Here is a 12,198-nt window from a genome sequence, read left to right as displayed (position 1 = left end):
CTGTCTGGAAATTGGAAAAGATCCCGGAGAAAAAGAATCATCATGTCTGGGACACACCTCCAGATTGGGAGGGGGAGAGCAAACTCCTGGCATATGCCAGCCCACCGCTCCGCCGATTAACTATCTGTGGGAAAACTCAGCAGCACAAAGCAGAGGGGAGGAATCAGAACCCCCTCCATACATTTCTTCAAATGACAGGCCAAATTTAAGCACCCACAGAGATAATAAAGGAGCACCACAAGCATTAATTGCCCCAGGGGAGCAAGTACAGCATATGGCTCCAATCAAAACACAGTTAAGGAGGTTCAGAAACGTTAACGCGGAGGGTGAGCCAGTAAGGGGACTTAGAACAGAAACAACTGAAATTTACCGTCCCTTCACCCCCCAGGAAAAACAGGCATTACTGTCTGATTTACCTGAACTCAAGCGTGATAACAAGAATACTGAGTTCTGGGACAAGCTGGATGGCCTCACAGAAATACATGGCCTCCATAGGAAGGATGTTCACATCCTGGTCAAGTGCAAGTGCCCCAGGGATGTGTGGGAGAATCTAGATAATAAATGGAAGACAGGGCGCTGGGCTGAAGATCGTAACCCCAACCCAGCAGGAGGGGATCAGGCTGAAGAACCAGCAGGAATCCCAAACCCAGACGCAGGCACTGTAACAGAATTTAGGAATGCACTATCTGTTGTTCTAGGAGCCCAGACCACTAACTGGGGGGTTCTGCAGTCTGTGGTTCAGCAGAAGGGGGAGTCTGCCATGTCCTATGCTGAAAAGAAATGGAATGCATTCCGAGCTTATTCAGGTCTGGAGAATATAACATCCCAAGACCATGATGTATTCCTTCAAATCCTAAAGGAAGGGCTGTCTGCAGATCACCAAGCAGTCCTGGCATTAGACATCTCAGTGGGGGAGACATACTCAGCAGTAATGAAATGGGCCACAGAAGTAGAAAAACAGAAAAAAGAGGAAGGTAGCAGCAACCACACCCTCCGAAGAAATTGTAGCGGTTCATGCAGTCAGAACCACTATCTGCTTCACATGCAATAAGCCTGGACATCTGGCACGTGACTGTAAAAATAAAAATAAAATCAAAACATGCAGTAGTTGTAAAAGGAGCTCGGGGGAGTAATCAACCCCAGAGCTAGCTGCATTGAATGGGCCAAAGGGTCCAAACAGGAAAGATCATCTCAAAATATAGCCATAATTGCCAGTAATAAAGTAATAATACCAGAGTGGGGGAGAGCCCAGTAGAAACCCTGTGTTCCCTTCACCCTGAAGTGTGGGCAACAGATAAACAAGATTGTGGGCTAGTAAACATGAAGCCTATATCTGTAGAAGGACCAACTCACAAAGCCCACAGGCAGTACCCAATTAAACCGGAAGCCTTAGAGGCAGTTAAAGGTATAGTCACTAATTTGGAATCCAGAGGGGTGATTAGAAAAACCACCTCCACAACTAATTCCCCAACTTGGCCCGTCAGGAAGCCAGACGGGACCTGGAGGTTAACTATAGACTACACCCACCTTAACCGGGTGACTCCAAAGGCACATCCTATTGTGGCAAGCCCTGCCACGATTCTTAATTTGCTAACACCAGGACATTTAATATTCTCAGTCCTGGACGTAGCTAATGGATTTTGGAGTATTCCCCTTGCAAAGGAAAGTCAGGAGAAATTTGCATTTACAGTAGGAGACCAGCAGTACACTTGGACCCGAGTACCTCAGGGGTTCCATAATTCTCCCTCCATATTCCACAGGACAATGGCAGAAGTAATAGCACAAGTGCCTTTGGAAGGGGATACTGTGATACTGCAGTATGTGGATGATTTGCTAATTGCCAGTTCAAATGAAAAGGACCATTTAAAAACCCTAAACAGACTGTTCATGTATCTTCGCGAGGCAGGATTTAAATTAAGCCCAAAGAAAGCCCAATTGCAACAGCAGCAAGTTTTATATCTAGGGCATAACATATCACAGGGAGAAAAGGCACTCACAATAGACAGAAAGCAAGCAATTCGAGGGTTAAAGAAACCACGGACAGTTAAGGAAGTCCGAAAAGTCCTGGGACTCCTTAATTTCTGTAGAACCTATATACCGGAGTACTCAGAGATGGTGGAACCAATTCAAAACCTCACTAGGGGGGGAAAGCCTGCAAATGAGTTAGTAATATGGGGCACAGAGCAAGAGGAGGCATTTATAAAAATAAAACAGGCTTTAGCCTCCGCCCCCAGCCTGGGCTTACCCGATATGAGAAAGCCGTTCCACCTTTACTGTAGCCATAGCGGGACCCAGTATTCTGCAGTACTAACTCAGCTTCACGGAGATAGACAGCGTCTGGTAGCATACCTATCTACCATAAGACCCCCTGTATCCCAGGGATTACCGGAGTGCGTAGCAGCTCTAGATTGTGCTACGTGGGCTGTGAAAGCTTGTGAATCATACACTTTCATGGGGAAATTAGTGCTTCATACACCCCATACACTTATCGATCTCCTCAACACCGGGCGACTAAGATCTGTAACAGATGCCCGCAGGAGTCAGTGGGAATCAACATTGTGCTTGCAAAACCCTAACTTCTCCATAGTAAGAGACAAGGGAATGAATGTAGCCGAATGTCTGAACATAGAGGGAGAGGTACACGAATGTCTTATAGATAGAGAAGAGGAAGTGTTAGGAAGAATTAAAGAAGAGCCATTAGAGAATCCAGATATAGTTTTGTATGTAGATGGATCAAGAAAGTATGAAAATGGAGTGCCACACACCGGATGGGCAGTGGTACTCAGTAATGGGACGGTGATAGCGTCAGGTCAGATGGAAGGATCAAAGTCAGCACAAGAAGCGGAGCTAACAGCCCTCACAGAAGCTTTGAGAGTGGGGGAAGGCAAGAAGCTCACTGTATATACAGACAGCAGATATGCATTTGGAGTCGTGCATGACTACATGGACGTGTGGTCACGCAGAGGTTTTATAACAACAACTGTCAAGCCGATTAATAATATGGAAGCAGTTCAAAGACTAACAAAAGCTGCCAAACTACCATCAGAACTAGCAGTAGTAAAGATAAAAGCCCACAGTAAGATCTCAAGTGAGGAACAAAAAGGAAATTATTGGGCAGATAAACGTGCCAAAGAAATTGCACAAGCAAGTCCTATTAAGATTTGTGCAGCTAGAGTGCCAGAAGAGGAAGTGAATTTAAGAAAACTATATGCAACCATAAGCCCAGAAGAAAAAAGTAAATTGGAAAAACAAGGCTGTGTATATAAAAATCACCTCTGGTATGGGCCAGGGGGGAAGGAGCTGGTAGCCCCGGAGTGCATACGGGCTCTACTGCTCCATGCCATTCATTCTCCAGCTCATCTGGGGTGGAGACAAATGAGGGCCGCCTTGGAATACTGGTGGTGGCCAGCCATGAAAAAAGATGCTTTGCAATTTCTCAAAAGATGTGTAACATGTGCACAAGTGAATGTGGGTAGAAGGAAAAAGGTGCCTCTAAATCACCAACCACGACCAGAGGGACCATGGCAAAATTTGCAAATTGATTTTACTGGACCCTTGCCACAAAGCAGAGGGTACACTTACATTTTGGTAATTATTGACACTTTTACCCGATGGGTAGAGGCATTCCCAACCAAGAATTGTACTGCTACAACAGTAGCTCGAATCCTAGCAGAAGAAATAATACCCAGATGGGGTTTACCACTGTCAATAGACTCTGACCAAGGAACTCACTTTACAGGGCGAGTAATGAAGGAGGCATGCAAGGCACTGGGAATAAAGCAAAGATTCCATATACCATACCACCCTGAAAGCTCGGGAATGGTGGAAAGAATGAATAGAACAATGAAAACAGCCTTAACAAAAGCAGTACTGGATACAGGAGAAGGGTGGGCTCATATGCTTCCTGCTGTATTGTATCGAATCAGGGGCAGCCCAAATAGGCTGACTCAATTGACACCCTTTGAGCTAATGACAGGAAGAGCAATGAGAATGCCTAGCACTGTGATCCTCCCTACGGGGGAGTCAGGGCTTTTTGCAGACAGGCTGCAAAACTACATCAAGGCATTGGACAGAGAGTTGAAGGATTTATACAATCAGGTGAAGGAAAATCAAACCCAGCTAGATGATAATAGCAGTCTGGACAAACCTGCATTTAAAGTTGGGGATTTGGTAATGTGTCGCATTTACCCAGAGGTTAAAGGAATTTTAAAGCCAAGATGGCAAGGCCCTATGAGGGTCCTTCTGACTACTAATACATGTGCAAAGATTGGGGGAAAATTGGGAACATTTTGGCGTCACCAAAATCAGTTAAAATTGTTTAAATCAGTATCTGTCAATACTAACAATATTTCCACAAGTGTCTCCACAGGTGAACAACAAGAGGTAGAATAGGAAGGACTGAAGGGTGACCAGGACAACCAGAACGACCATGGGGAGGCTTCTGCTGTGGCTCCTGCTGTCCATGTGGTGCATGAGGAAGGACGCAAGTAGTATGCCATGTGAAAAGGAGGACTGGGAATGGGTCACTAACCCCCCTCCTCCGGGTTTGCTTCGCTTTAATTGCCGCACTAAGGAAACACTTAGCTTTTGCAAGACACGTGCAGTGGCCAATAAACAAGTTTGGCCAGAAGTAAAGGTGGCACTGTGGTTAGGACATGAGCACACAGTAGAACGCAAGAAGGTCCAAATAAAATCATACACTGATGCTCATAACAACAGGGAGGCTAGTAACATTACAATTTTGATAACAGCTGACTGCCCTGTTATCCGCTGGTGTCAAGTACCAGAGATTATGGAGTTTCATGGAGGCATTTGGAAGGAATCATGGAAGTGTATGAGCTACCCCTTTGAACAGGGTGACGCTCTTAGACGATGTTGTGGCCCTCTTAGAGGGACAGTGTCTATACTTAATGCAACCAGTGTCCGAGTTACCTTTAAAGGGGGACAGCTGCGTACTACTAGTGAAGGGGACTACAAAGTCTTGGGCTATCCCTCATTTGAACACAATTACATGGCATATTGCCACGATGGTTTGGGAGGAAACACACAGACCTCGATACTGGAATTTGTGTGGGATTTTGTGGGAAAGAAACCAAACACTCATGAACGATTATGTGCCAATTATACTGACATGGTACCAGTGGAGGTTGGGCCTGTTGAATCAGGATGGGGCTTACCACTTAAAGCCCGAACGGAGGTAACCCCAAAGGCATGGCATACATTTGTTAAACGATGGCCCAAATTAGAATGTCCACGACTGGTAACAATTAACCGGGTTATCAGAGACAGAGTGGAACCACCCGATTGTGTGTCATGCCCTGAACAAATCCCTGTTCCAAAACCAGGACTGATAATGATAGGACCAGCTCTACCGGTCCTCACCTCGGTGGTATTCCACACTTACAGGGTCGAGGTGCGTATTCCTTTAGAGGAAGTGAACAGACAATGTGCAAAGGTCAGGCCTCGAATGAGTAGAAACATTACTAGCCTAACAAACCAAATTGGTGAGCGCTTAACTAGACAGAAGAGGGGATTACTAGATACCCTTGCAGGATGGTTTGGTGCAGGTAATTCTGTTGGCAACTCCTATACCATAGCACGCCAAGCTGAGAGGAGGGACCGGCTGGAATCAAGGTTGGCTGACGCTGTAATTTCTAATGCCCGGGGAGGACTGGATACTACTAAGGCCAGTCGATTGATCCTAGATAGCTTAAAGGATCTGTCAAACTCTGTATCCACCTCATTAGATATAACAAAATACCTGGGTCAAGAAGTCACCAGCCTGCTAATAAATGGGACTAAAATAAAGGCACTGGAGGAAAGTTGTTGGAGAGCAGGACAAACTTTGGCTATCACCACACAAGGAATTGTAACCGATCTCCTTGATGGCCGGGTCCATCCAGCCCTTATGGAAGTGGTGGGACCCTATCTCCCCAGTACCCCTCCGTGGGCATGGGGAAACAGAGAATCAATGAGAGTCCAAAGACCAGTTTGGACAGGTAACAGTATACTCTTTAGCCTTCTGGTACCGTTAGGCATCCCTCATTTGCAACAAGCTAGGATGGTGACCTCCCTGCCAGTATGGAGAAGGGGTCATGTTATTAAAATAGAAGGCGTTGCATACGCTGAGGTCGCAGGAAGAGCATTGTATCCTAGTGAATGTTGCACCCATTCTGATAAGGAAATTCTGTGTACATGTCCATATAATGTTCTAACGAATCTGTCTAGGTTCGAAGTGGCCATTACTGAGAAACTGGCGCACACGGAGCTGGTCCAGATGAACGGTACCTACTGGTGTGTGACTGCCCAGAACCACTCCATCGAGCTAAATGGAAAGCCCTGCCCCTCGATACATCCATCCGTGTGCATGACGGTCCCCCGAAGGTCAACCCTGACTGTTGACGGGACGCGGCTCCACCGTACTCCGCCAATGATGGGTAACCTAACATGGGATCCGGAATGGCACTACGGCAGTAAGTATCTAGAGGAGGGTCTACAGGCCCTGCAGGCGAAGATCGAGGAGTTGGTGGCCGAGGCCCAGAGGCATATTGGGGAAGGCCGTCTGAGGTACACTCAGATAGGAGAAACCGTGGACCAGGCCGATGTGAAGTACTCAAAGGCAAGGAACCAGGCAGTGGAGGTTAAAGCAATGATTATGGGCGATGCCATCTCAGGTGACAAGGTCCCCTGGGGATGGATCTGGGTGTTATTTTGTCAAGTTATGTGTGGATTGTCTATCCTAACATTCCTGATGGTACTGGTGCTTTATCGGCGACTCCGCAGTAGGCTGAGTACATTAAAATTGGTATATTTGACCTGGCGGGTTAGGGAACCCTAGGGTCAAGAGGAGGGACTGAAGGGTTAAAATCCATGTGCATGTTATATAACAACCTGGTATATATGGATTGTGCCAGCTCTTTTTCAGACCCGAAGTCCAGAGTTTGGTCTGGAGACCAGAGGCCTAGCTAATAGTGATCAGCTAAGAGAAAGCTGGGGTAAACAAAATAACATTGCCTTTACTAAGATCTGCTTGGTCAGTAGAAATGCCAGATGTTGAAGCAATAACTGAATAATTATGTTTCATCCAATGTTTCAAATTGAACAAAGGATCCCTGTTCCTATTGTGTTTCTCCTGAAGGGAAAACAGTCTTCCCACAGATCCAACCTTGAGTTTATGAAATATTGGCACATGTCACTATAATGATATGGCACCCTTCCACCTCCCTTCCAAGGGACCAATGCCCTGCCTTAAGACATAAAGGAGACAATCTCTATTTTCATATGCTTTCACTGTTTCTTTGCTTTATCCCCTAGACATGTACCTGTCGGACAATCAAAGGAGTTACTCCATTCCTATGGACCCCAAATCAGAATTCAACATATATATTTTATACTAATAACATTTTATCAAAGTATTAATCAAATGTTAATTTGCTAACTTGAGACCATGGGCGGAGACATTGTGTAACCTTTTAACCATTGGCTATTGTGCTATCTTGTCTTGCTGCAAAACCTATCCCGGGGTGTGGAACTGCCTACCCCGTCACTTTCCCCCGCCCATGGAAAATCTATATATTTCATTGTAATCAATTAATTGACAGTGTCTCTGAGCCTAATAAGCCAGGTGACACTCCGCCAGCGCTGTGTGTAATAAACCCCTATGCTTTGACCTCTACACGGTGTGGATTTATGTCCTTCACAGCCTTACCCTGCTCTGCTGTGAAAACCCCACTCCTGGGCTTTTCACCCACAGCCTCTCGCATGTAAGCTGCTCCCAGCTACTCGCAAGCGAATGACACCAGCCAATATCTCCGGTCCCAGGCGCAACCCTAGAAACCTCCATCTTGCAGTGTCCAGTTATGCCCACTGGATGCTGCAAGGTTATATAAGTTCGTCAATTTAACAAAGAAATTGATATGCACCAGGCTTGCTATCACAAGGGGAGCCTCCGACACACTTCAAACCAAACACACTGCTTCACGTAGAATAAACAAACAGATTTATTAACTATAAGTGATTATAAGTCAAAGCATAACAAGTCAGATTTGGTCAAATGAAATAAAAGCAAAACGCTGATCTTAACACTTTCAATGTCCTTAAAAATGCTTCTCACCACAGGCTGGCTGATTACTTTTCAGTCAGGCTCTCCCCTTTGATCAACATTTCAGTTGCTTGATGGTAGTGGTGTCTGTAGATGTAGGTGGAAGAGAGAGAGCATGGCCTTTCTTTCCTTCTGACTTTGCTCCCCGTCCCCTTCAGAGTCAGGTGAGCATTACCTCATCGCAGTCCCAACCTGCCTAAAGGAACAGGGTGACTCCCTTGAGGGTCTAATAACAGATTATTTTGTTGCTGCCTGCCTAAGCCAGTTTCCATTGTTCCTGTGAGGCTGGGCTGGAGCTATCTCTAGACCAGATCCTGCATTCCCTGGGCACTCTAATTCCCTTTGGCTTTGGGAGGTGCACAAGGAAAGTAGGTGCAGGTCTGAAAAGCAAATTCATATTCCCCCAGCAACACCAAAACCACAGCAGTACTCAGAAATTCGAAAGCCACTAACAGTGGGGAAACCTCGGGAAAAGTTCCCCAAAGCCCTAGCTACAAAATAAAATATTGATCATTATTAATGCAGTTTGTTAAAGAACAAAGGCCCAGTGAGGAATCAACTGCAGGAGACATAAGCCATTCAAAACTACATAAAGTACAGTGAATATGATCCAGGCGTAAATCAACATCTCTTCATTTCCATGGCATTAGCATGATTTACACCCGCTGAGAATCTGGCCCATTATGTGTTTGCACATGTTTGATGGGAGGTTGGATTGGTAAACAAAAGCACAATGTTGTCAAGGGGGTAATAATTACTAGGAAATTACTAGTTCTAAAATACATGGCTGGCAATGTGCTCCCTTGCCTCTCTTAACAGCTGTATGGAACTAACAAATCTTAAAAAAAGGCAACATATCAGTGAAATCAGTCGGGGGGAGGGTCAAAAGTTATCCAAAAAAACTGTTTTTTGATGGAAACAGGTTTTCAACTAATAAACATTTTTCACAAAAAGGATCTGCTTTCTGTGGAAAAACTCAAATACTGCAAACTCAAAAGATTTTGGCCCAAAAACAGATGATTTGGGGCGTGGATCAAATTTTGGGAGGGGTTTCAGCTGAAAATTATCAGGTTTTGAATTTTTGCAGGAAAAAATATCAAAATTTTCTGCAAGAAGAAAACCAGCCCATTTTTCTTTCAGACAGGGCTGGCTCTGCCCAAGTGCTGGCAAAGTCCACAGTTCCCACTGACTTCAATACGACAGTGGGCACTCAACTCTGGAAAAATCAAGCCCTTAGAGCTGCTCCTAGAGCGGGGAACTGTATCTAAACCCGCTACGGTTTTCTAGCCATGTATTTTTTTAATGAGAAAATAAAAAAAATTTGCAAGGAAGGGAGCTTGCAGGGACCGCCCCACGAGCCCTGAGCTCAGCGTTACGCGGGGGCTCGCTGTCTGCCAGGGAACTGAGTCTTTGAGTTCACTTGGCTGCTGCCAGGGGGACGGGACAGCTCCTCTGCACTGGGCATCTCTGGAGCTGCAGGCGCCTGGCGTGGCCTTGGGGCTCTGGCTGCCCCTGGCTCCCGGCTCTGCCTGGCCCTGGGGCTCTGGCTGCCCCTGTGTTCTCCACACGTTGGGTGGCCCCCGCTCACCTTGAAGCCTGGCGGCTCCCGCAGGCCCCACCGGCAGGCACAGCAGCAGGATGCCCATGATGCCGGTCACCTTCCTGGCCATGGTGTTCAGTCCCCGCAGGACTGGAACCTGCCGGGCTGGGGCTGGGGCTGGGCCTGGGGCTGCTGCATTAGCAGGCGGGGCTTCCTCCTCCTTCCTGGTGCGCTGCCCGGGGCCTGAGATGGGCCAGGAGCCCGGATGCTGCGGCAGGGGGCACAGGTGATCGGCCCATGGCTCCTCCTCCCGGGACTGCTGCAGCGTCGGTGTTTGACACAGGCCATTGGAAATTGGAAAGGTGCAGGAAAGAGCCACAAATACGATCCAAGGGGCTGGAGAAAATGTCTGATGGGGAGAGATTTACAGAGCTGAATCTATTGAATATCACAAAAAGAAGATCAGAAGTGACTTGATTACAGAGCATAAATACCATCCCAGGGAGAGACTCCCGGGTACTAAAAGGCTCTTTAGCCCAGCAGAGACCACCAGAACAAAAACCAATGGCTGGAAGTCAGAGCCAGACTAATTCAAATGAGAAATAAGCATATACGCTGACTTTTATTTTTCCTGGTGGGTGCTCCATCCTCACTGCACCCCAAGGCCCCCCCACTCCACCTCCTCCCTCGAGGCCCCGCCCTCACTCTGCCTCTTCCTGCCTCTGCTCTGCCCTCTCCTCCGAGGCCCCATGCCAGCTGCCAAACAGCTGAATGGCAGCCCAGCTGTGACTGGTGGGTGTTGACCACCCCTGCTATTTTTTTCCATGGGTGCTTGAGCCCTGGAGCACCAATGGAGTCAGTGCCTATGCCTGATTCTCTTCTCACTTGTAGCCGTGTAAATCAGGAGCAACCCTAAGGAAATCAGTTAATGAACCCCAGGTTCACCAGCCTGGGAAGAGCCTAATGAGTGGCTGTGGCTCAATAACAGATATAAACCCAATCTGACAAGCCAGAGAAGGCACGTCAGACTGGCAGTGCCAGCAGGAATCTGAAACACACTTCTTGAGTTGAAGAGGGTACTCAGCAGGGGTAAGGCTGACTGGCATAGCTATACTGGCAAAGACGCTATAGTGTAAACAAGACCTGCATTAACCACGTTTTCAGGCAGTTAATTTCCCTTGTTTCCTGAGGAAGTGGTGTTAGTGAGGGGGCATGATTGGAGGGCACCTGTGGGAGGGGAATGATCTGCCACTTGAGCTACCAGCTCTGAGCAGAGCAGCTTGGCATGCACAGAATTGGGGAAAGGCAGTGGCAGTGAGGCTGCATGCCCCCCACCCCCAAACTGCACCCATGGTGGAACTCCCCATCCCCCCCAACACTGCAGCATCACCACCCCCGCCAGGCTCCCTCTGCCTGAAACAGGACTCACCTAGTGGTGCCTGCAGTTGGCACTGGCTGGGAGCTGGAGCTTGCCCAGGAGATCTAGGTAGCAGGCGGGGCGACCCAGGGGAGCAGGGTCTCACCACTGCTGATCAGACTGGGTTTTTGCAGAGCAGAGGGAGCCTGGTGCTCCCCCCTTACCCACCTCTAACCCTAGCTGGAGCAGTGGAGCAGCTCCCTGAGGCTGCTGGAGGAGGAGCCCCACCCTCCACCGAAGTCTGACTCAGGCCTGGGTCAGCCTTTGCTGCAGCAAGCCCAGGGGGGCTACAAAAGTTGAACAGCTTATAGGTGATTAATGCAGCCATCTACCAGCTGATCGGTGGGGGTGGGGCTACTTATCCCTGGCTGGGGCTGCAGCTCTATTGCTGGTGGGTGTTAAGCACCCGCTAATTTTTTTCACTGAGTTCTCCAGCTCTGGAGCACCCATGCAGTTGGCACCTATGGAAATAAGGCCCAACATTATGACAGTGGGGGGTGATTAACCACTAGAACAACCGGCCAATGGAAGCATTTGATTACCCAGATTCTGATTCTTCCAGATCCAACCTGGAAGCCCTGCTGGAAGGTCCTTTCGCCAAACATAAGTCATTGGGTCAATATAGGGGTAACTGGGAGAAATTCTCTGACCTGTGCTATACAGGGGGTCAAAGTCAATGTTCTAATGTTCCCCTCTGGCCTTCAAATCTCTGGACCTATGAAGCTGCTGCCAGGCAGCACTAGGTATGACGGCTTGAGTGTGTGCCAGGCGCTGGGAACAGGCCTGCTCAGTGCATGGCACAGGCCCACATTGCAGAGACTGGGGTGTGGAGCTGAGAACAGAGAGAACTGTCATTGTAGGCTGTGTTCAGGATGGGATTGGAAGGGACAACAGGTGTCTGGAGTTGCCCGTGTCTGGGGTCTTGGACAGACAGCAGAGGGGAAGCTGTGTGTGGTGTACATTGCCCTGGTACAGTTTCCAGTAGCAGGGAAGGGAGAGAGATGAGGAGCCAGAGAGGGTTTCTGGAGGCAGGTTGGGTGGGGACTGTGAACCTGGGACAACAGGGGGTGTTTTCATCAGAAGGATGTGAGTTGTGTCAGGTCCTTCCAGAAAGATCCAGACTGCTGACCCCAGCTTTGT

At 47.9% G+C, this 12,198-nt stretch overlaps 1 long non-coding RNA gene across 1 annotated transcript; it reads right to left on the bottom strand.

Annotated features, from left to right (window-relative positions):
* Positions 1 to 7,984: 7,984 nt before the first annotated feature.
* LOC135978139 (uncharacterized) lies at positions 7,985 to 11,551 on the bottom strand. The gene is made up of 2 exons (XR_010595571.1): positions 11,071 to 11,551; positions 7,985 to 10,050 (listed from the first exon to the last, which is right to left on the bottom strand). It is a non-coding gene; the product is annotated as an uncharacterized LOC135978139 (long non-coding RNA).
* Positions 11,552 to 12,198: the final 647 nt, after the last annotated feature.

The sequence above is a fragment of the Chrysemys picta genome, unplaced genomic scaffold (assembly GCF_011386835.1).
Source record: "Chrysemys picta bellii isolate R12L10 unplaced genomic scaffold, ASM1138683v2 scaf139, whole genome shotgun sequence".
Taxonomy (NCBI): domain Eukaryota; kingdom Metazoa; phylum Chordata; order Testudines; family Emydidae; genus Chrysemys; species Chrysemys picta.
Note: the sequence above shows the minus strand (reverse complement) of the source record. Positions and strands in the feature narration are given on the sequence as shown.